Source organism: Protopterus annectens, chromosome 14.part0, assembly GCF_019279795.1.
Source record: "Protopterus annectens isolate FY-2018-M chromosome 14.part0, PAN1.0, whole genome shotgun sequence".
Classification (NCBI taxonomy): Eukaryota; Metazoa; Chordata; order Ceratodontiformes; family Protopteridae; genus Protopterus; species Protopterus annectens.
Genome location: NC_056748.1, coordinates 374200969 through 374227950, shown reverse-complemented (window position 1 = coordinate 374227950; position 26982 = coordinate 374200969).

The window sequence follows — 26982 nt, the reverse complement described above, 5'->3', positions numbered from 1 at the left end:
TGCTAGTAAGTGTGGCTGATTAGTCTGATGGCAGTATCAATCAGGGTGTGTCAAGGAGAAGGGACTTACAAGAAATTTTGTGACAAGCATTGAGTGACTTAGGAGCGCAACATTCCTAAGATTTTTATGAATTGTTTATGCCTGCAGTTCTAAGGAAGGAGATTCCTCACAGAAGCATATGTCAACTGCAAGGCAAAACACAAAGCAGTCTTGTTAAAGAAGCATAGATATGGGAATGGGTTCACAAAATGAAAAGAACAAAGAGGTGCAGTGTTTTTATCTTCACAGTATACTGTTTGTGGCACATAGTGATAAGAATATGAGCTATGTCTTGTAAATGCCCTGGTGTCCTGGGGTTCAAGTCTATAGGTGGCAGTGTTTGTGTGAACATAATGATGTTTAATGAACATCTACTCATGTTGAAATACAACAAAGTTGAGTAAATATAAAACCTGGACATTTTAACTACTTGTTTCATAATGTTTCCTCTATTTCAGTGCTTTCATTTTTTTTTCTCTTCATCGTTTGTGCAACATTTGGCACACTTTGGACTGGCAGCTGTTCCTAGCAGTGAACTATAGTTCACTGACTAAGGGAACAACTGAAACATTTAACTTGGTTGAAACAAAACCTTAACACCAAGTTTATTGAAAGTAAAAGAAGCGTTTTCACTGAAGCCACAGCTTCAGCTTCATCAGAGGTAACAAAAAACCCGCCAAGTCAGGTTTAAATATACACGTCATAGTGTGCTCCAAATACAATCATTAAAGAGCCATACTCTTTAAAACAAAACAATAAAAAGTAATAATATTGCATACAAAAGCATTAAAATCAAACCCCTAAACCAACAAGAAACTAATATTAATATTGAACTCAAATTATTAAAATGTTTATAACACTATACAGTTATTTCTCTTAAACATGAATACAACCCTTCACAGTACATCAGTTTTTCACGTAAGAGATAGTGAAAATTGCGCATAAAGTGTTGATTAAATGTACATATCATTATTAAAAACTTAAAATCAACCTAATAACAACTAGGATGGACAAAATAACTGATAAGCTTGAAGCTCTCGATCAATGTTTTAAGGCTGCACCGAAGGTGAATGGCGGTTTGATGAGTAGTGCTAACCCGACAATGAAAACTGGCTCTTCCGGAGTCCCGTTTACTATAACCAACTTTGAAACTGAAAGCCCTGATATTAGTATTCCAGCAGGGCAGCATTGGCACAATCAAGAAAGTGCCTTGCTTACACAGACTGGTTCGTTGCCTATGAACGGGTCACAAGTAACTTTGACTGAGAAAAATAACTTGGTCCCTTTGCCCATGCCTCCAGGCACTACGGGAGTTCCAAATTTTGGGCTGTGGATTCATAACACCGACAACTTGGTCTTTGGTAACCAGGTTGACAATGCAGCGACTAACTCTGGAACAAAAGCAGTAAGTGAAACTCCTATTAATACCTTATTGAGAGACTTTGACATCAAACTTCTAAAACTGAAAAAGCTACAACTTGAAGTAGCTTATTTCCATCAATGTATTAAAGAAAAAATGGTCCCAAAGGGCTTGCGATCTAATTTTTGCCCAACCAGTTTGTTTACTAACATTGATTTTCTTAAAGAATTGGGACAACTCTTTGACAATCAAGGGATCCAATTATTAGAGCTCATTATTAAATTTTATAATATGGAGATCACTAAGTTGATGGAAGAAGTGAACATGCTAGATGAGAAACTTAAAACAAATCTTGAATTTGAAAGATTTAAATTTGATTATTCCAGAATTTTTACGAGCATTGATGGTGTTATAGAAAAATTCAAGACCACTAAAAATAAGAAATTAAGTAGAGATAGGCTGAGTTATACTAACAACTCAGCTTACCCTAAGTTGAAAGTGAGTTCCTTTCAACAAGATACAGACCACATAAATGAAAGGGAAAATGACGAAGACCACCTTCCGATACTTGAAGGAAGTGCGCAGGGTACTGAAGGCCCTAGTTCTAATGATAATTTTGCAAGTAGGGCAATCGAACGAAAAAATGGAAGGAAGACCTACAACACCAGGAGTAATAACTCTAACAAAGGGGGTAGACAAAATGAAATGGACAACACAGACCATTTTTTAGGGCAAAGGACAGCCCGACAGAATCAGAAGAGGGATTGGAACAACAAACACTGACTCCAATGACTGAATCTGTTATAAATGAAGTAGATGGTTTAAATATTTTGCTTAACCAGAAAGGTGATTTTAAAATTTACAATTTTTCTTCATTTCAGGTCAACCCCTGCCTGGTGGAATTATTAGCTTATGGTAATACTTTTGTTCCCACTTCCAGCTGTGACCTGGTTAGGACTATTATTGACCTGAAATGTTTCGTAAGGAAGTTAAATTTAAAACTCCTGTTTAATAATCAAGAGACCAACAATGAGGTAGGCCTAAAACTTGCGAGCACGTACAATCCACCCTTGCATAATGGCTTATTGTTTTTTGAGAAAGTATGCGAATTGGATTTGAGGCATCTAAACTCGAATACTTTCAAAAAGCAAGGTAGCTTTAAGAATGCTTCTGAGGAACAACTGGTAGAGTTGGATATGTTATGTAAAGCACCAGTAAGGGTTATCAAGCCAGATAAGGGTGGTGGCCTAGCAATTTTTGATAAGGGCTATTATGATAATATCATGGAAACCATACTTGAAGGACCAGCGTATTTGGCTTCGTCCTTAAATGAGGTTAATACTTCACACATGAGGAACAGGGGTTACTTTAGAGATTTGTTTTTGAACGGGGATATTGATATAGATACCTACAATTATATAGATATCAAAATGCCAAAAACACCGGTAATTTTTGGTATCCCCAAAATCCATAAAGATGTAAGGAATCCTCCCTTTCGAGCACTGATAGACAGCCGATTGTCCCTAACATACCCATGTGCACAATTAGTAGAGGCTATTCTTTCCAAATATCTCAAAGAAGTACCTTACATCTGTAAGGATTCTTGGACCTTCCTGGAAAAGATTAAAGATGTGGAATTTAATAATGCTGTCAATTTTTTAACTATAGATGTAGTAGATTTATACACATCTATCCCCCATCTAGAGGCAGTTGAATGGATTTCCCTTATGCTAGCAGAATTCAAAGCCACAAAAAAAGAAATTAATGTAGTCACCCAGTTATTGGATATAATCTTAGCATCCAACTACTTCGCCTTTAATGGCAAATATTTTTTGCAGAAACAAGGGGTAGCAATGGGGTCCCCTTGTGGGGCCAGTGTGGCGAACTTATTCATGGCCCACTGGGAGAAGAACAATATATTTGGCAACTCTGCAAGGAAAGCAAAAGTAAAATTCTACACTAGGTATTTGGATGATATTTTTATTCTGTTTGAGGGAGGCAAGGATGATGCTATGAAATTTGTTTCCATGATTAATGATACCACATCTTTTTTAAGGTTCACATCAAAATTTTCTGAGAAGGAAATTGACTTTTTAGATATTAAATTGAGCAAGGATCCAACAAAAGGTGAATATTTTTCAAGTATTTTTAGAAAACCTACCTTTTGCAACTCTCTACTACATTTTAAGAGTTGTCATCCTTACAGGCAAAAGAAAGCTATAATCAAGGGTCAGTTGATCCGAGCGTCTAGGATTTGTAGTACTGAGTTGCTCTTTCAAAAAGAATGTGATTCCTTGAAAATTATGTTCATTAATAGGGATTACCCGTTACATCTGTTCGAGGAATTATTCCAGGAGGTCAATGGCAAAAGGGTATTGGGACTTTACCCTCCACTCTTGCCTGAAAAACAAGCATCATTATTATTAGTAAATTCAACATCGGATTTAGGTACTGGGATGAATAGTACAACACATAGTAATGTCACTAACACAGCTGACCAACGGAACTCCACACTTAATAAATATGAATGTAGCTTCATCACTACCTTTAACATTGATTCGAAGACCATTCAGTTCATTTTATATAAGAACTGGTATTTTATTTCCAACAATTACCAACTTCTTGAAAGACTAGGGAATAAACCAAGAGTGACTTATAGAAGAGGGAACAATCTGAAAGTTCTATTACAGAGGTACTGTACACCCCTTTCAACTACTAAGATGAAAGGATCTTTTCAGTGTGGACATTGTAATCATTGCCACCTCGTGAAAACAACCAGTGTTTTTTGTATTCGAGGGATGCAATTCAGAATTAACCATAAATTAAATTGCGAGTCAAGATCTATTATTTATTTGGCTATGTGTAACTGCTGTCCAGCCTTCTACATAGGAAAATCTGATAGAAGGCTGAGGGACAGAGTTTACGAACATGGCTATGCCATAAGGAAGCAAAACAATGACAATGCCCTAGCAAAGCATATTATGAAAAACTCGGGGCATAGCTTTGAATTTATGGCAATTGACCAAATATTAAATACTGGAAGAGGTGGTCCAATATCCCTTATTCTTGAGAATAAGAAATTAGAATGGCAACTGAGACTCGATGCTTTCTCATATCCTGGCCTAAACGAACATTGTAATATCGCTTGTATACTGAGACTAAAAAGTTATAAACGTTAATTTCCAAGTATGGTGTTCGTAATTTTAAAACATATTTAAATTTTAAATGTCAAAACTAAATAATTTCATTAAAACGTGGTTTTTGAAACCGATCATGGACCCTTAAGTTTGGAATAATAATAATAAAAATAGGGTTTTAACTCCATAGGTCTTAATGTAATAATTGAAATAGCCACAGTATGGTAGTAGTCGCACTTAAAAGTCAGCCTCTCGCCACTTCTTTTTATGGTGTCAAGTGGTAGTACTAGTTATAATTCAGTGTAGATATGTTTTTACTGAATGAGGATTTGAATAAAGAATCAATAATGGTAATAATTTGTTCTGAACATCGCACTAATTTTGTAAGTCTAATGTCATAATTCATAATTTTTTAAGGTTTAAATAAAATTAGTTTGATAGAATGATACTAAAGTTAATCAACAATATTAGGTTGATTTTAAGTTTTTAATAATGATATGTACATTTAATCAACACTTTATGCGCAATTTTCACTATCTCTTACGTGAAAAACTGATGTACTGTGAAGGGTTGTATTCATGTTTAAGAGAAATAACTGTATAGTGTTATAAACATTTTAATAATTTGAGTTTAATATTAATATTAGTTTCTTGTTGGTTTAGGGGTTTGATTTTAATGCTTTTGTATGCAATATTATTACTTTTTATTGTTTTGTTTTAAAGAGTATGGCTCTTTAATGATTGTATTTGGAGCACACGATGACGTGTATATTTAAACCTGACTTGGCGGGTTTTTTGTTACCTCTGATGAAGCTGAAGCTGTGGCTTCAGTGAAAACGCTTCTTTTACTTTCAATAAACTTGGCGTTAAGGTTTTGTTTCAACCAAGTTCATTTTTTGCAAGTTCGTCTTTTATTGGTGTTGGCCGTATTGGATTGCATTCGTGGTTTTACAAACTGGAGTTTAGCAAGGGCTTGTACACTAGGTGACTGTATTTTTGTTACTTTTCAACTGTTTGCTTGGTCGTTGGCTATACTATAAAAACTGTCAACAAAAACTTGGCTCTCTCTATAGGATTAAAGCCTTCCTTTTACCTACAGCTAAAACCACTATAGCTCACACTCATCTAATCTCTACACTTCTTTATGCCTCACCCAGTTTTACTAAGCTATCTAAAAATAACCTCAGCAAATTGGAAATGTCCTACAATAACATTGCCAGATTTGCTACAAGCAACCCATTTAGAACCCACCATTGCATTAATATAAAGCAGCTGGGATGGCTTGAACTTCAAAACCTGATTAAATTCCATCAACTATCCATAGCCCATGACACTCTTTATAAAGCTTCCAATACTCCTATTCTATCCACACTCATCACCCCCTATAAAAATCTGAAGTCCTTAAGGTCATCTCACAAACGTCTAGTACATACCTCTAAACCAAACAACAAGGCTGGTGACTCTCTCTTCTCTAATACTGCTGGAAAAGCATGGAATCTTTTCCCCAGTGAACTTTCCTCACTTCCCTCACTATCACTCTTCAAAAACAAATTGAAACTGTTCCTCACAACACACTGGTTATGCCCCTGTACTAAGCCTGACTAGTTATGTGTCTCTTCATACTTTCCTGTACCTACCCTTTCTACTCATAAACTGTTATTCCTTCCTTATTGACCACAATACTATCTCCCTCTAGAACATTATATATTGTTCCAGTATGCTATATTATTCCTGCATTCTGTACTGCTAGGCTGTTGTCCTGTGCTAACCTGTAATATGCATTGTAAATATGATTCTTGTTTACTGTTGCTTATTTGTTATATGTTGTTTTCATTGTTCTGTCTTGGAGCTTATCTCCCCGGGCCTCTACTGAAAATGGACATGTATCCAGTTAGACTAGCCCGATCAACAAATGTAAAATAATAAATAAATACAAATTTCAAAGGTAGTATCAGTAAGTAGCAGTATCTTGTTCTCTGAGTCCTAACATTCTTCCCTATTAAAATGCAAGTTCCTTAGCTGCATTATTACTTTTGTATTGTGCAGATTCATCCCTCTTGGCACTGTTAATATGTGAATGAAATATGCACTCATTGGCATTCATGAATTCCACAATCTGCACTGATTGTAGGGAATGTAAACATGGTGTAAGGACTACTTGATTGTATGCACATCCCCTACTCTGCAAGGATGAGCACTGAGATGTGTTACCTGCTAAGTGCTAGTAAGTGTGGCTGATTAGTCTGATGGCAGTATCAATCAGGGTGTGTCAAGGAGAAGGGACTTACAAGAAATTTTGTGACAAGCATTGAGTGACTTAGGAGCGCAACATTCCTAAGATTTTTTATGAATTGTTTATGCCTGCAGTTCTAAGGAAGGAGATTCCTCACAGAAGCATATGTCAACTGCAAGGCAAAACACAAAGCAGTCTTGTTAAAGAAGCATAGATATGGGAATGGGTTCACAAAATGAAAAGAACAAAGAGGTGCAGTGTTTTTATCTTCACAGTATACTGTTTGTGGCACATAGTGATAAGAATATGAGCTATGTCTTGTAAATGCCCTGGTGTCCTGGGGTTCAAGTCTATAGGTGGCAGTGTTTGTGTGAACATAATGATGTTTAATGAATATCTACTCATGTTGAAATACAACAAAGTTGAGTAAATATAAAACCTGGACATTTTAACTACTTGTTTCATAATGTTTCCTCTATTTCAGTGCTTTCATTTTTTTTTCTCTTCATCGTTTGTGCAACATTTGGCACACTTTGGACTGGCAGCTGTTCCTAGCAGTGAACTATAGTTCACTGACTAAGGGAACAACTGAAACATTTAACTTAGGCTACCTTCTGTAGTGCAAACTTGCCTGCTGCCAGTGAGTGGCTGTCAGCATTCGGGATACTACTTAGTGAAAAAAATGCACCTGTTAGGTAGCTTTCTCTGTGGCACAAGGTGTAAGTGCAGTGATCTCAGAGAAAAAGGACAGCTGGTTCATATTAGGTTAACTGATAATTGTATGTGGTGGGAGGCTGAATACATATTTAAACACATTTTGTGATATTGTGTAGATGTTTAAAACTGATCAATTCTCAGTATTGCTAACAGCATGTGAGCTGTTGTCTGTCCTGTTTTACATTATTTGGCATTAACTGCTGTTCTAACAATTTGTGCCAGAAATTAGATTCTTGATGTGCCAAAGAGATGTGAGAAGGATAAGATTGTCACTGTAATGCATTTCTTGCTCTGGTTATTGCTAGTTTTCCTTTCAACTTTTTTTCTCTGTCAATTTTTTTCTTATGCTTTTTGCATTTGCTCTCTACTTGGCTGCATACAGAATGTTTTTCTTCCTAAGGAAGGAAAGGGAAAAATTAATTTAGGCTGTTTTCTGTAGTACGAACCAGCCTGGTACAGATGCATAGTCATCTGCACTCTGGATAGTACTTAGTACATTCCACCTCTCAGCTATCTCTTCCTGTGGCACAAGGTGGAACTGAAGTTACTCGACAGAAATAAGACAAGTGATGCAGGGTATAAATCCAGTTAATTGTTAATTTTATAGAGGCTGGGTGAATACATATTTACACAGATTTTGTTTGATCACAGCATTGTTGTATAAAACTTAACTATTGTCTGAACTGCTAACACCATGCAAGGTGTTGCTTGTTCACTTTGACGTTATTTGGCATTACATATAAGTCTGATAATGTGTGCCACAAATTACATTTCTGATGTATTCTGATTTCATAAAATCATCCAAGGCTAGCTTTGAAAGAAAAATTGCCATGGACTCCAAAGATAACCACAAGGCAATCTTTAGCTATGTCAAGATTCTATGTGGCAAGTCTCAGATCTGCTCAGAGTTAGTGCAGAATGGCACAAAATACACTTAACCGACCCATATAGTCAACATCCAGGCAGACAGGTTCAGTGCAAACTTCACCCCCCTCTCACCCCCAAAAGGGCCCATAACTATACCAGAAGAATGTAGTGCCCCTGAAATCACAGACACTCAGGTTAAAACAGCCCTCTCCAAAGCCAAAAACACAGCATCAATGGGACCGGACCGTGTCCCAGGCTGTGTCCTACACGAGCTCAAAGATGAACTAACCCCTCACCTAAACGCACTGTTTAAACTCAGCCTCTCCACAGGCTACATACCCACAGAGTGGCACACAGCAACGGTTATTCCACTCCACAAAGGTGGAGCCACAACGGACCCCACAAACTATCACCCTATAAGCCTGACTAGCTTGGTCTGCAAAGCTAGGGAGCACATCATCATGGATCTCATTAACAGAGACATTGGAAACCTCCAAACACTGGACCCTACCCAGTTCGACTTTGTTAAGGGCAGATCATGCCTCCTAAACCTGGTGGACTTTTTTGAGACAGTTACCAAGGCTATAGATGAGAGATAGGTGGTTCGCACAGCCTACCTAGACCTCGCAAAGGCCTTCAACACCATTTCCTACTCAGGTATTATAGACAAGCTCACCAGCCTGAACATAAACCCCTATGTCATGAGATGGGTTGCCAACTGGCTCATGGACAGAACCCACATGGTAAGAGTTGTGGGAGCTAGGGCTGACTCTAAACCGGTTACAAGTGGCATTCCCCAGGGCTCCACTTCTATCTCAGAGGTACAGGCAAGCACAGGAGGACTATGGCTGACCAAGTTCGCAGACAACTGCAAACTAGGGGCTATAATTGACTCTCTGGCTGACACAGACATTCTCCAAAAGGGTCTCACTGAGACAGATACCTGGTGTCAAAACCATGGCCTCAAGCTAAATGCCAAAAAGTGCATAGTCATCCCCTTTGGAAAAAACAAAGTACCCACAAACTACCACATAGGTGGTAGCCCCCTAAATACGGAAGACATAATAAGGAAGCTGGGGACCCAAGTAGATAGTAAACTCTCCTTTGATAATCACATTGCCAAAGTGGTTAGAAAATCCTTCTATGTGGCCCACCTAATCACAAAAGGGTTTCAGACCCATCATAGAGTACAATGCCCCATTTGGGATATACCTTACAAGACACCTGCAACAACTGGAAAGACCACAGAAGTACCTCACCAAGAGGATCACTGGCCTCAAGCAGATGCCCTATGCAGCTCGACTGAAGAAACTCCAGCTATACTTGGCTGCATACCGCCTACTCAGAGGTGATCTCTGCTTGACATACAAGGCCATGTCCAACTCAGAATTGATGGACACGCTCATCCTAAAGAAAACCATATCCCCTCGAGCCACACGCTCCAGGGATCTAAACCTCACCACAACAATAAATAGGACGTGCTGGAGGGATAGATTTCTGTTCAGAGACTTCCCTTGCTCTGGAACAAGATTCCAGTCTACATTAGGCAGAGCTCCTTGCTAACCCTCTTCAAGAGAAACCTTGATGAGTGGATGGGAAACAGAAAGTTTACCCCAGGGATCACTTCAGTGGCTCTGCTGGACAGAGGCCCAGGGAACTAATCTAGGGGGTCGGCGAAAGCCAACACATTCCGGCTAGGCTTATAAATGCCTTTGGGCAGATAGCCTAGTACCTACCTATGAACCTATGTTGCACAGGGATGTGAGAAGGATGAATGAGACACTTGAATGCATTCTTTTCTCTCTTCATTGCTAGGTGCACCCAGTAAATGAAATTAATTCATTTCTCTGTCACTTTTTTTTTCTCTGACATTTTTTTTAATGCCTTTTGCATTTGTACTCCACTCAGCAGTGCACAAACATGACTCACTCTCTATCTAAAATCACAGGCATACAGACAACTCATAAGTATGTATACATTAAGACTTAAATTACTAAACCTCTAATTACGATGTTAATAAGTAAGTTCACCTGTGGCAGTTAATCAATAATCAGCAGTCAGCAGAGTTTAAAATTTCATCCTTTTTTTCTTGTGGGTTTGATTCCCAGGTGGTACTACTTAATCTTACTAGTGTCTAACTCCTAACATACCAATATGTCACAAGTCATACAATTTTTCCCCCAACAAAGCATGAGTGTAACCAACACTATGAAGCATATTCAGGGTTTAACACTGGACACGTTTCAATAGTTTGAGTATCACACATAGCCAAATCTCAGTGCCATTTTAAAATGTTCTGTGCTTCTTGATGTATTCATTGCCACTGAATCTGGCAAGCCATTGCTATGGTTCTAATAGTGCAAATGCAGTTGGCAAGTCTGTGTGTCTTTGTGCACGGTCTGTTACACATAAGATTTGAATTGGGCACCAGTTCAGACCCATATTTCTAGCTTGACTGCTACAGACATGGCTGGCAAGGGTAGAGATGTGTTCCATTTAGACCACAAAGGTGGGGTGTTGAGAAGTACAGGACTTCATTGACACTCCTTGTGAAGCATTACATTCAGAGGCTATTGCAGGGAGAATATACCAGGTCTCAGTATAAGGCTGAGGCTTGGAACAGCTTGGCCAAGACTGTCTCCAGTTCAACTAGTGTCCCATGCAGTAGGGAGTAATGTTGTCACCACTACAGTAACATGAAGATGTGCAAGAGGGACCTCCTTAGCTGATGGGATGATGAATTTAGGACTGAAAATACCACTCTGTTGTGTGAGTATACCAACCTATAACCTGTCAATGATATGACAGTAATTAGCCAGCCAGCCAATGCAGTTATTCATTATGCTTTCACGTGTATATATTTTTTCTTTTTTTACTGTACAGCTACAGCAGAGATTGCAGCAAACTGCAATGTGTGTCAGGAGAAACTAACTCACCTCAGAGATGCATGAGTAAGTATACATCTGTTCTTATTGCAAGGTACAGAATTTTTCTTAATCCATCACTGTATATCATCTTCAGCAGATATATCTTAACTTGTATATATCAAGCCTCCCTACCTGTTCCAATAGCTCTTGGTTATTACATTAGGCAAAGAATAGCTCAGATTAATCAATACCCATCAAAAGATATTCGATTCTTTACAGGCTAATTTTTATAAGCTATGTTACCTTTAATATTGCATGGCATTAACAATTCACTATTTGCAAATGTAGTGATTGTCGTAGAAAGCTGATATCTAATATGACACAGTGAAATACACAATTCTATTGTTCATATCAAACCATTGTGATTGACTGATTGGAAGCCATGAATGTATCATAAAATCATTCATATCTGGATGTGGCTAAGGTATACATACATATTCGCCATATTGTTTATATTGAAATAATTAAGTAATGTGACATGCTAATGATCTAATTATCTCTTTTTTGCTCCCCCAACCCTTTATTTGTCCTTTGTTTTTTTTTGTTTTTTTTTTAATGCATTACTGCTGTAAACTAAATGACCATCAGCAGATGGAGGTAGACCAACCACTGGGGTTCAGCCCACCATACCTTCACAGGTGTTTGTGGCAGGACCACCACAGGCAGCAAAGCCCCCAGTGCATCTGATTCACAACTGCCAGCATTGCATGCACAACTCCTGCCCTACCTGCTCCATCTACATCAGGTAGCCCTGCCCTGGCTATTGGTCCAGTGGTATCATCTGGGAGTGGTAGTCATGGCAGTGGGGATATTGTCACCTGACAGTGGCTGACAGGGCTTCTGGAGGACATTATGGAGAGGGGCTTCAATGCCCAAATTGACAAGGCTGAAAAGGTCCTGATTTGTATTGCCAAAATGATGCTACATCTGGCACTGATTCAGTCAGCTGACACAGGAGACAGTGATGACAGTTCTAAGGGTTGGACTAATTCTCACTCTTCTCAAGTTGGACGTGGCTGTACCTCCAAGGTTTTCTACCTATCCCTAATTATAGTGTTTTCATCCTACCTTTTGTATCCATCACTATCACTGTCTTTCTTGTATGTCCTGTATTTCTGCACCTGCTGCCTAACCTACCTTACATGCCTGACTTTCTAATTCCTAAGCAGCTTCCCCAACATTCCTCTCTCTTCAAAAAAAAAAAAATAATGGGCATATGTCATAAAAAGAATACGTCTCATACATAACATAGCAATACATGCATTCTTCTTTTCTGCAATCTGTTGTCACATAGGAACTTTGTGAAGTAAGAGTTCCTATTTGTTGTGTTTAGAAAATACTTCAGTTTATAAATTTTTCTTGGAATATTTTAAGGTATGAATCCAGATGTATGACAAACTGTTTTTTAATGTTCTGTATGACTCCTGTGGGTGTAAATGTTGAATACCCATTTTCCTTAACACACTATTATCCTGCTGATATATTAATGTAAATGCTGCCTATTGTGAAGCCTGTCTTGTACAGATCTTGTATGAGTAATTATGATGATAAAGCAAACAGTAACACAGCACAAATATGTGCAGAAATTAAATATGAACTGATGTCTATATGTATGTGTATTCCTATCACCAGCTGTCCACCTCTTAACTCTGCTTCTTTCTCATCCAATAAACGTCCTTGATTCATATCTCTTTCCATAAGCCATATTTCCATCAACAATAGCATGTCTGGTCTCTCATGTGTTTCATAATACACCTATAGCATACATATGAGGGTTGAATAAATGCAACTATCATGCACATGTGTAAATAATGACACCTGAAACATGACTATAATGCATATATGTTCTGTGGTCCATGAGATTCAGACATGGTTGTATACGTATACTGCTTACTTATTTGAAAGTTGGCACAAATCACCACAGACTACTGCTAATTCCCATTCTAAGTTCAGCACCTCAAGATATGATTATGCATGCACTAATACTTTGCCAGCAACAGCACAAATGAGCTTGACAGCACTGTACTTCAGACAGAGAGTAAAAAAGTTACAACAGATAATTTTTTGTTTAGGTTGCACAACATCTGTATGTCTATATTGAATTTTGACAGCAAATTATCTGGATTTCAGGGTGATGTTGCCCCATTTAAGTCCGTCTGTTACTGTGTGTCAGTGTCAAATGTGCTGTGTCTGCTTCCACTGACGAGAATATTTAACTTTGGGCTCAGCTCCTTCAGCACTTTATCCCAGTTTTAACAGAAACAGTCTCTATAGAAAACACTGATGAGGCCATACTGCAAAAATGCAGTATTTCATCTTAAGAGTCAGACTTTTGCTATGGCACTTGTAACTAATACTTTACTCTGTACATGGTTTAACTAGGTAGGTAGGAGGTTAAATTCTCACTGTGGGGAACATGTCTGTATGGCTACTATAGCAGGTTCACATAACTTTCTGAATATACATGCAGTATCAACTTCCAGTTAGGGAGAAATGTAACTGGGATGAGTATTCTACCACCCCCTTATCCCAGTTTCACCACAGTCATTTTCTTAGCAATACAGAGATGAAATCATCCTGTCAGAAGTGCACTCTCAGCTCATAAGAATCAGACTTCTGTGGCACTTGTGGCTAATACTGTGTTCTCTAGATTGTGTAACTGGTTAGGTAAGTGGTTTGAATCTGACATTGGTAAATATGGGTGTCTGTGTGTGGTTCTGCTGTCATGAAAGTAAAGCTCTAACATCTGATGCACTGTATCCACTTTTACTCAGGAGAAAATGTTAACTTTGTGCTTAGCTCCCTCTGCAGTTTATCCCCCTTTTAACACAAACTTCTTATTTGCAACACAGTGATAAGGTCATCCTGTCAAAGTGAAGTCTCTCTCCTTAAGAGTCAGATTTGCCCTGTGACACTTTTGGCAGCTACTGTGTTCTCCACATTATATAAATATATAGATTGGAGGTTCAAATCTGATAGCACTTCCATTGCTCTCCTATCCTCCACTCATACTGTTGCTGAAGCCGAGGACAAAAATCTTCTTGTTGCTTGCCTTTTCCTTGACCTCTCTAAAGCTTTTGTTACAGTCTCTCACTCAAAGCTACTTGCTAAACTAACCAATCTCATCCTCTCCTCCTCTACTATTCTCTGGTTATCCAGCTACCTCTCAAACAGGCTACAGTCAGTCAGATGGCATTCTACCTGCTCCCCTTTCCTCCTTATCCAAACTGGCATCCCTCAAGGCTCTATCCTAGGTAATCTTCTTTTCAACATCATCACTAACAATCTACACTCTTCCTTTACCACTTCCTTTCTGGTACAGTACGCTGATGACTCTACTCTCATCTCTTTCTCTGACATCTCCCACCTTCTTTCCATTATTCAAAACACATTTTTGTCTGTGGAAAAATGATTAACAGACCACCAACGTATACTTAATCCCAAAAAACATTCCTATTATTCCTTCCCAAATCTCTCTCCCACCAAAAAACACTTTTATCATTCCTGTCTTGATAACACCCTTATTAAAGCAGAACCACACACCAAGCACCTTGGTACTATAATTGATGACCAGTTAAAATTTGACATCCATATACAACACTATATTAAAAAAACTAATCAGAAAATGGGCCTTCTCTATAGACATAAAAAATTCCTAGCCCCGTACTCCAAACTCACTCTAGTTCAAGCCATCTTCCTTCCATGCTGTCTCTATGCCTCTCCTGTCTTGACTCATCTCCAGTCATCCCTACTAACCAAACTTGAAAAACCTATAACAATATAGCCAGATTTGCCAGTAACCAACCATATACATCACAGCATTACCTTGCCTTAAAACAACCTCAATGGTTTGAATTCCCCAGCTCCTGCTTCTTTCCCAGCTGTAGCTCATCCACACATTAGTAAATAAACTCTTAGCCTGTTCCTCTTTCTCATCCCTTGTATCCCCTTATAGCCCATTTCGTTCACTTCTATAAACCTAACAAAAATATAGGCAAACTCCTGCACAAAAACTCAGTGTCCCAAGCTTGGAATAAGCTCCCCTCAAATATTTGTACCATTACTAGTAAAAGCTGCTTCAAAATGGAAGTCAAAAATTCCCTTCTGAACTCAAGACCCTGCCCTTGCCAAAATCCTCCTTAATTTCCATTTCCACTCTAATCTGCTTCTGTTCTATTTTTCAGGGTATGTTTGTGCATATTCTCTCCATACTGGCATACGTAAAGTCCACTACTTCATCACTGACTATCTACCCTCTGTACATGGCAATCTTTAACCACTCACTTTGTAGAAAATGATGTGTTGTTATTGTTCTACCATGTTAAGGAATTGCATATATGACTCTGCTTCTTTACATGTATACTTTATATTTTGGTGTTAAATATGTAACCTTTTAGCTTATTTCCTTCCATGTCTAGTACTTTTTCCATATGTTTTCTCCATATAATGTATATCTATGTACTTTGATATTTCTCTGTTTTTTTACAATGCATGTCAATTTTTGTATCTTGTTTTTAAATTTTCTATATGTGTAATACATTAATGTCTATGTTGGAGCTTTTCTCCTTGGGTCTCCACTGAAAATGGGCCATTTGGCTCAGTTGGACTAACCAGGTTAACAAATGATAAATAAATAAATAAATAAATAACAGTGGAGAATATGTGTGTGTGTGTGGGGGGGGGGGCTTTAATGTTAGTTACATATAGCTTCCTGAATAGAAGTGCTGTATCAACTTCCAAGCAGAAAAAGATTTTGACATGGGAGAGCATGCCCCCATCCCCTTATCCCAATTTTGCCACAAATATCTTCTCTCCATTCTACCAATGGGGTCAACATGTCAAACTTATATACTGTTCTCTTACAACTCAGACATCTCCTGTGGCACTTGCTGATAATTCAGTATTGTATAGATTATGTAACTAGATAGGTATTGTGTTCAAATCCAATACTGGGTAACTAATGTCAGTGAGTGTACTGTCATGTACAGTTGTGTCTGTGACAACACCAGTATGAGATGTATTTCCCTGGCAGAGGATTACCCTATAGATTTTATTACCCCTAGGCAATAAACAGTTTTGGAAACACAATGCTTACATCCCCATCAAAGTAATCATATGACATACCCTGTGACACTGGCTGTTGATACTGTGTTCACTAGACTAGGTACAGAGGGAGGATGTTTGAATCCAGCAATGACTGACTAATGTCTGTGGGTGTTTGTTGCACAGTTTAGAGCAGGCTTGTAATCAGTGTAGTATGTTTAGCTGTGTAATGTTACTGTGCACTTCAACCACTTTTATACATTTTTAGAAGAACATCAACGTATGAAAGAATATGGATATCATCCATTCAAATGTGCCCTGTCACAACTGTAAAAGAAGATCTGTTGTGGCAAATGCAATTCAGGCAGTGCTGTGTAGCTTGTGATCTGAGGTAGTCTGTTCAAATGTAGCCATTATTTCTTAGACTCACTTGAGTCACTATGTCGGTGAATGAACAGGTAGGTAACAATGTTGTCAGCCAGCTATGTGCTATGTACATGTATATATGGGTAGGGATTCCTATTACAATGATATCTGCTCTTTTTCACACAGATATGCTTTGTTTTATAATGATGATGCTATGGGTTGGCATTTGGCTTTCCCATGAGAACTGCAATAGCTTTTACTGTAGTGTAAAGACATGAGACAATGTTTTGCATGCAGGTGCCTTAGTAAGGCATGTGCTCAAATCTGTGATTATCCTCACATTCTGCCTGATTGTTATTTTCCCATCACATTGATGAGTGTATTATGTATTGTGTGTGTCTAGGTATACCTAGCAGCAGGCAATGTTGTGTGAAAAACACACATATAGTCACCACATTTTAAAGAAATGACAGTCAAATTTATTTATTTATTTTATTTTACATTTGTTGATCGGGATTGCCTGACTGAGCTGAAGAGCCCTTTTTCAGCGGAGGCCCAGGGAGAAAAGCTCCAACATATTATATCATTTTCATTATAAATTAGCATTAAACAGCAATGTTACATGATTATTACAAGGCATTAAGTAGCAATACAATGTTATACAGTGTCAATAATCAGGAGTATAGCAAAACTATTTCAAGATGTATTAAAATAAAATGTCATTAAGATGAATATAGTTTTTGGGATAAGTGGTTACAAAAACCCAGTTTTATCATAATGTAGTTGCATGAAGGCAATACAATTACAATAGAATGTGTTCTCTGAGGCAATTTTCTTAATAGAAAGAGTAGTCAAGGAAGATTAGAGAGAGCTAGTGAGAAGAGTGAGTTAAGGACAGAAAGTAGATTAAGGTATGAGAAGTAGGGGATGTTTAAGGAGGGAGAGTGCAGTGGCAGGACTAGAGACTTTTAAAGTGCTCTTTGGTGTCTGCCTTAAATTGTTTAGGATGTGTAAGGGTCCTGATTTCTAGTGTGAGCCTTTTCCAGGCAATAGTGGGGTGATAGCTGTGCATGTTGCATCCAAATTTAGACTTGGGTTTGTAGATTAGTAGTAGGTCTTGGTTAGAGCTTCGGAGAGGTCTGGAAGGAGAATAATGGGAGATGAGAGGGGATAGTGCTGGGCAGTAGGAAGGCTGGTATAAAATAAAATGGATGATCTGGAGCTGAGAGAGAAGAAGCTGATGAGGTAATTCAAGCCAGTTTAGGTGTCTTAGAGAGAGACAGTGATGGGATTTGTAGGTTTGTTGGGCAGCAAATCTAGTTACCTTGTTGTAGGTAGATTCCAGTTTAGTTAGGAGTGTTGAGTTAAGATTTGTGGGAATTTGAGAATTGTACATTAGACTCGGTAGAAGGTAGGTAAGAGAGAGAGTAATCTTAGCTTCAGAGGTAAGGAATTTCTTGTTACGGTAAAGGAGACCTAGTTCTGAATGAGTCTTTTGATACAGTTATTAACATGCAAGTCAGATTTAAGCTGATCGTCGATGGTTATGCCTAAGAGTTTAGTACTGGATTCAAACATCTCCCTTGCAGCAATAAAATGATGTCACAGCTTTAAAGACCACACTTGTAGCACCAGTGGTAGCGAGGTAATTTATTTCTTTCCAGTATCATGTAGCTCCTGTAGTCACATAGTCAGATGTTCAAAACCTACATTAGCTGACTGTAAACATTGCATGTTGTAATGCTGTTATGTATGAATAACATCCACAGGTGTTATAATGTGTACAATTATAGTTGGAGAAACTTCCCCCAGCAATTTTCCCACATTCCATTTGCAGCATACTCATAAGATGTAATGACTTCACACAGGGGGAGTCGCAAAGCTTTGTTAAGACTTTCATTGTGGTGCATGCAATTCATACACGTGGGCTTACATAGCTGGCTGTTCAATTCCAGCCAAGAGTAACATTCTATGAATGTATTGACATTACACAAACAACACTGCATGAAGTTATTATTATTCTCAGTTTTTGTTTATTATTAAGGCCAATAATATATATGTTTGTGTTGTTTACATACCGTTAATGACAGTGTTCACTGTAATGCCTTGTGAACATGCCCAGTATAAGCCTGTATTAGATGCTCTTCATTTAAAATGGAGACGTTGAAGTACTCCAGTGACATCAGATCTGTGTTGTCACTTGTCACATGTATATTTTGATTGTTATATTACTATCTATCATGCACATGTATATAAAACACATGCTTGTCTAAGACATGTGTCAGTGTAATATACCCCCTATCTATGGTTGTCCAATGGCAAATATTAAAACATGTCCCTTTTGGCTATGCATGAAACAGCTGCTTTACAGATCATGCCTTGCTTATAAAGGATGGAGTGGAGGATAGAGCACTATAGTCAGTTATCACACATACATTCCCTGTATATTCATATCATATTCAATAACTGCACTGTATGTGAATGGCTTATAATGTATCCACTGTCCTTGCTAACTATTATCTCAACTAGGCATGTTATCAGCATTAATATAATATTTACTATACTTTCTTACAATGTTGCACTGTGTCCCTCTCACATCCATTGTTAGCATGTCTGGTTTTAAGTTATGTATATGGGTAAACACTTGGAAATAGGATTACTTATCTATTATTATATTATATTTATTATATTATTATAATAATTTATATACAATTTATATAATTATATAAAATAACATAATTTATTATATTTATTAGTATTTATTATTTTTATTTTATGCAATCATATGTTATTGTCTGCTATATTTTTTATAATTGACTGTGTAAATATCTTATGTATAGTATGTTAGCAATTGTTCTGGAGCTTTTCTCCCCAGTCCTCCACTGAAAACGGTCAGCTCTGTCCATGTCGGATATCCCCGGTAAACAAATGTAAAATAAATAAATAAAAATAAATACATTTATTATTATCATTAATGTGGACATCTTTGTATTGAACGATGTTTCTTTGGGCCATCATCACATTTGAATGCATTAACTGAGTATGTTTTTTCATTAACCCTCCCCTTATAATTATCCCTGCACTATTCACATTGTTTTCTGTGTAAATTAGCCCAGTTTCACATTCTCTGCATCTACATCCTTAAAAGTCACTTACCATTACTTAATACAAGGTGTTTGTATGTGCTTGCATAATAAGCTTGCCTACAGCCAAGTATCTTTGTTTACATTGTGTGCTTGTGCTCCCAGCACCATTTCACGGTCACCAACATAGCTTGGAATCGTGTAAGTGCGATGAGTAGTATGCATATTCATGGAGCGCTGCTGCTTATTACACTAAAACCCAGCACCATTTCATGGTCACCAACATTGCTTGGAATCGTGTAAGTGCGATGAGTAGTATGCATATTCATGGAGCGCTGCTGCTTATTACACTAACACTCAGCACCATTTCATGGTCACCAACATTGCTTGGAATCGTGTAAGTGCGATGAGTAGTATGCATATTCATGGAGCACTGCTGCTTATTACACTAACACTCAGCACCATTTCATGGTCACCAACATTGCTTGGAATCGTGTAAGTGCGATGAGTAGTATGCATATTCATGGAGCACTGCTGCTTATTACACTAACACTCAGCACCATTTCATGGTCACCAACATTGCTTGGAATCGTGTAAGTGCGATGAGTAGTATGCATATTCATGGAGCACTGCTGCTTATTACACTAACACTCAGCACCATTTCATGGTCACCAACATTGCTTGGAATCGTGTAAGTGCGATGAGTAGTATGCATATTCATGGAGCGCTGCTGCTTATTACACTAAAACCCAGAACCATTTCATGGTCACCAACATTGCTTGGAATCGTGTAAGTGCGATGAGTAGTATGCATATTCATGGAGCACTGCTGCTTATTACACTAACACTCAGCACCATTTCATGGTCACCAACATTGCTTGGAATCATGTAAGTGCGATGAGTAGTATGCATATTCATGGAGCACTGCTGCTTATTACACTAACACCCAGCACCATTTCATGGTCACCAACATTGCTTGGAATCATGTAAGTGCGATGAGTAGTATGCATATTCATGGAGCACTGCTGCTTATTACACTAACACTCAGCACCATTTCATGGTCACCAACATTGCTTGGAATCGTGTAAGTGCGATGAGTAGTATGCATATTCATGGAGCGCTGCTGCTTATTACACTAACACTCAGCACCATTTCATGGTCACCAACATTGCTTGGAATCGTGTAAGTGCGATGAGTAGTATGCATATTCATGGAGCACTGCTGCTTATTACACTAACACCCAGCACCATTTCATGGTCACCAACATAGCTTGGAATCGTGTAAGTGCGATGAGTAGTATGCATATTCATGGAGCGCTGCTGCTTATTACACTAAAACCCAGCACCATTTCATGGTCACCAACATTGCTTGGAATCGTGTAAGTGCGATGAGTAGTATGCATATTCATGGAGCGCTGCTGCTTATTACACTAAAACCCAGCACCATTTCATGGTCACCAACATTGCTTGGAATCGTGTAAGTGCGATGAGTAGTATGCATATTCATGGAGCGCTACTGCTTATTACACTAAAACCCAGCACCATTTCATGGTCACCAACATTGCTTGGAATCGTGTAAGTGCGATGAGTAGTATGCATATTCATTGAGCGTTGCTGCTTATTACACTAAAACCCTGAACCATTTCATGGTCACCAACATTGCTTGGAATCGTGTAAGTGCGATGAGTAGTATGCATATTCATTGAGCGTTGCTGCTTATTACACTAATGTGCAAAGCCTACACAACTGTTAATGAATCCCAGGGAGAGTTGATAGACAGGTTGGGGGTTAGCATAATTGTTAAGGTGTTTAGGCCACAGACACAAGATGCAAGGCTTGATTATTATCTTTCGGTCTGAGAAATTTAGCTAGGCTAAAAATGGCCCACAAGGGCAGGTAGCCTAGTAATAACCTATGAAACTATACAAAGAATGAAAAATAGAATATGGTTAAGTTAGTTACCATTTAATTCAGACATTGTTATTAAACCAGTTGACAAAGGTCGAAATATAATGACTGTCTCATCTATTTTATGTATCTATGTGCACATGTTTACTAAGTAATGTGAAAGAATACATGACTATTTCTGTGTCATCTATAAGTTAGGCTCAAAGTACTTTGGAACAGTATTTTGGGCAGGCTATGGAAACATGTTGAGTATAAGTTGTAAAACAACCTTGAGTACCTTTTTTTTCTTACTGTTTACCTGAAATATATATATAAGAACCGTCTACATCCCCAAAAGACTAACAGTTTTGCATGTGGGAGACACTACTGTAACAGAAAGAGCACCTAATTTATTCCTCTAACCTTTAGTTAGTTCTTTCCTAACACAGGTGAAAAAAACAGATTTTTTTTTAATAAAAATAGATAAATAAATAAATATATAGATAGATAAATCAAGAGTGAAATCCAGCTTGAATTAAAATGGAGTCTAGGTCCATTTGACTTAACACTTTATTTCTTCTCACATGTGCATATTCTCATGTTTTGTTAGCTCAGCTATACAGAAATACAATAAGGCATTCTGTATGGTCAAGGTTATGATAAGAAAATACAAGAATGTGCTGTCAACAGGATCTTTCAGAAACATGTATTGTTCTTTCTGGTCAGTCATCTCAAACTGCTTCATTTATACTAAATGATTTTACCTCAAAAATAAGAGCTTTTCCTTTGCTTGGGGAAACACAGGTTTGTTTTACTTGGTCTCACACGTATGTGCCTTTCTTTGCAATAAAAAAGATTATTATTCTGTGCTGAACTGTGTCATGTGAGTTATTTGGTGCCTTAGCACATAGGTCCAGCGTGGACATTTCCTGATAAGAGTTGTCTTTTTTAGTGTGGCATTAGGACTGTGTGTAGGTAACTGTGGATGTGACTGGAGTGCTCTGATTGCAATGTTATACATACCCCTTTATAGCTTATATAATACATGCAAATATTACATACTATGTATAACTACCTGTTCTGTGTCATCCAACTATATATGCAATACATTTTTCAACAGTAAGACTTTTTCATCCTATCCATAATGTATATGTAGCAGTGACACAGAACTTCTTTCAACTATATCCTTAGGCATCGTGGTTGCATATATATCTGAATGCTAAGGCTTCTGTTTGCTATATACTTGATCTATATGCAAGAATGAAGAAGAATGCTCAATAATAATGTCATCTGCACTAATGTTGCATACTAGTATTAGGCTATAGCAAGTACAATTGTTTTCAGAGTAGAAGTATGACAGGCTGGCTGAAGCTTCTAATCAGTTTTTCAGTCAAACATACAAAAAGCTGTATTAAGCTAAGTTAACCATGTATTTTTATTTTATTTTTCATAAAAAGTGTATCTTTATTTCCTGCAGTATATAAAATGTGTACTAGAGATAGAATATAAAAAAAGTAAATTGTACTGATTATGTGACTGTTTTCAGTGGAAGTGCAGCAAAACTGATATAAACTAAAACTAAATGTGGCTTTACAAATGTGCACACATTTGCACAGCTTTTAACTCTAAGAATTAATTACCTTATTTGGACATTGACTTGTTATATTTTCTCCCTTCACCTGCACAGACAGTGTCTTTCTCTGGGGACTAGTCATCTGAGATATCCGAAATGCACATTTTTTTCACACTGACTTTTTTTTTTTTTTTTTTAGCCAATAGGCAATAAATGATGCACTTTCCTTTTCAGGTACAAGTGACTATTTAAACATTGTATCTAACACCTGTAACTTAACTTCCAATGAAGGGCTCATGTCAACTTGAACGTTTGAGTGATCGAGTTGGTCCAACAAAAAGTATTACATCATGTTTGTGCTCCAGCGCCTTTGTATTTTCTGTTGGTGGACCAACACAACATTTCTTAATGCTTTTTCTTCCCTTCCCCAGGAAGTATTAAAATTTGTAAACAACAAAAGCATTGTTCAGATTTAAATTAAATAGAAAGAACATGGTCCTCTTTTAAACAGAGATAAACACTTTCAGTTCTGTTTTGCTTTTAAAATATGCATATATAATCTTACTTGGGATAGCAGGTTTGGCTTATTAATTAAGGCAACAGTTTGCATTCATTGTATGTCCATAAAGCCAGTTGTGTGTTGTGTGAACTGGTGACAGTGGCACAGATTTAAAGTCTGTATCATTCCTTACTAATTGGCAGTAATAATGTGGATTATAAAACCACAACCCTTAGCTGGTGTCAGAGAATGGAATTATATTCCTGTTTGTCACATGTACATTTGCTTCCGGTTGTTCTGGTACTGGTGGAGATATTGGACTTGCTGAGATATTGGAGGTCAAGGACAATCATATCTCTAATGAAATAGTGAGTGAGGTGAAATATCTCCCCTCAAAAGTCTACATGACACTGAATAAATGCAACCTATCTTGGTAGCTCAGGGATTTTAGGATTGCAATCTTATTTTGTTAGGAACCTTTGGGATCTTTCTAATTGTTTGTTATGTTTATTGATATACATCCCAAAAGGGACTCTGTATTCCCTAATTAGCCTGAACAATGCTGAATATAACGGAGTGATTGCCTCTTAAGACCTTGATGATATTCCTTTGGCAATTAGCTGGGCTAAATAAAAGAATTTCCTGACAACCATTGTTAGTTTCCTCTCTTTTGACAAGCACCTATTAATCCAAGTACCTATGTCAATAATTACATTTTCATTTTGTAGACGTATGTTGTCTTGACAGCTTGACAAAAGGAGGGGATGTATACCAAAAAGGATGATACCACACTCTTCTGCATTTAGTTTGAGCCCATTTTTAGTACACCAGGAGTTTACAAGGGTGAGTTAATTCTGGAGGGTTTGAGTGCCATAGGATGACTTAACAACAACACCCAGTATGGAGTTTTCTGCAATCTTTCTTAGGCAGGGAACTTGGTTCTGTGTTTGGAGATTTGAGAAGTAAGTACCAAAAGGAGAGGTGCCAGCATTGAGCCCTCAGTGACACCGCTGGTCACTTTCATACTTTCTGATGAAACACTTGCAGCTTCCACTGTTTTGGCTTCTACCTTTCATCCATTTTGATATCCATCTTACCACATATGGTTCAATTTTTAAAGCATTTAGCTTTTGTATGATGCCAACATGGGTAATGGTGTCAAGGGCCTTAGCCAGGTCAAGATATGTTGTGTGTACTACATGCCCACCATCTACAGCCTCCGTGACCCTTTCAAAGATATTAACTAGATTAAATACACATAATTTACACTTCACAAAAGCAAACTCTTGAGGGTCAAGTCTAAAGAGATTCTTGATATCTCAGTTTATGAAGTCAGTTATAATATGTTCCACGGCTTTGCAAATGAGGCTTGTAATTCTGATAGGTCTGAAATTGTCCATGTTGTTTGTGAGGGCATCCTTATATAGAGACATCATTGCTGCAGTGTGCCACTCAGGAACAAAACCAGTAGCTAAACTTAAGTTAAACAGTCTGAGGAGTGTCTCTGCAAGAGCATGTTTTTAAACAATAAGGTATAAATCAGGTGTACAGTCAGGATGGAGGGAAAAGTTGGTCCTGGTTAGCACTTTCACTAAATGATCTTTAAAGATAAATAGGGGAGTAAGGGTTTCAGATATTTCAGGGATTTGAATATATGTCTTAGGGATGAAGCTTGGACTAGATTTGCTTGCGAGGACATTGTCAGTGTCAGTTGGGTCAGAATAGGAGGCCCCATTATAAATTCTTTCTAAGCAATGTAGGGTATTATTTTTTTAGTCTTTTGACATAGCTAAAGAAGGATTTTTAATTATCATTGGCTCCAGAGGTCTTAGTCCCATCTTCCTTGGAATCTACCTCTCTGATGTAAAAGCAGACATCAAAGATCTATGGCTGATAAAGTCTGCATATGACTTAAAATGTGTGTTGTTTTTGATTCTCCCATAGGTACTCGTATCTTCCACAAAGAGCCTGCTAGAAGCAACACTTGCGTGGCGACCATGGCCCTAAACTCAACACCAGAAATTGATGTCAGTCTTAATAAGGTTCCAATTAAGACTGGCACATTCATTAGATATTTGAGTACCTTTATCTACAGCAAACTGTTATCTTGTATCAGTAAAAGTTAGGAACTCAATTTACCTTGCATAGTTGATTACCAAAGGTTTATGCTCCAGGTCAACAGATTTCTTAATCCCCTTGAATTTTTCCTTAATCAGAACAGTTGTAAAACACAATGCAGTTTTTGGAATGTACTTCCACAAACACATTGACCATCTAGAAAGGACACAACATTTTCTAAGTAAAACATGAAAGGGCTATGTTTCCTTTGCCACCCAGTCAGATTAAGGACCCTCTTGTATTTCACTGTTCCACACAAATTCCTGGGTGGCGAGTTCTGCCTAGTTTTCTGGGCTATGAATGATTCTGTACTGATAGACCTGCTCTACCACCAAAATACTGGTAATACTAAAACACTTAACTCTAAAAAATCTCTGCCTTCATTGTAGCATAAACATGATAATCTTGAAAAGATAGGTTCCTCACAAAAATAATCTCCTAAACAAGTTTCCCTTGCATGTCAAACAATGTAACACACTGGCCTCCCTCAGGCTCTGCCTTAGCAATTGGATGATAACCACAAATTTACTCATGGGGTACAAATTATGGCCTTTATTTATTCACCTGCATAGTAAGAACCTATATTTAAATTGTTGGTTACATTATAAGCTGCAGGAAAATAACTTAGGGCATTTTCAAGGTTGCATAAATGAAAACATACTGCATGTGTCAAACAGAACTTTGAGTAATAGTTCTGGAATTTGCTTCTGTGGCTTACTAGCCATATTCATGAGGATGATTTGTATCAGCATTTTGTGTCAGTAGTACAGACCACTTTTTATGCTTAGAATAAGATAATTTTCTGTATTTGTTAAATTACCACTCACTCATGTCATTATTTCTTTATAAACGTCAGGGTTTCTGTTCCTTTTCTTAACTTATTTTAGTGTTTCTGTTGAAACACTAATCTACACTGCTGTTTCACAGATGTGGAGATTGAGTTATGGTTAAACAAAACTGCTTTAACTAGACTTTTTTTCCTTTTCACTGCCTAATTTGTAATGAAGACCTTGAAACTTAATTTGAGAAATGTAGCTGTAGATGTGACTGGGGTGGTTTCTATTCTTGCTGTAACAGCTAATTCTGCAATCTCCCTCCCTTTTAATTTAAGAATGTGGAAAGAGTTGATTAATGCT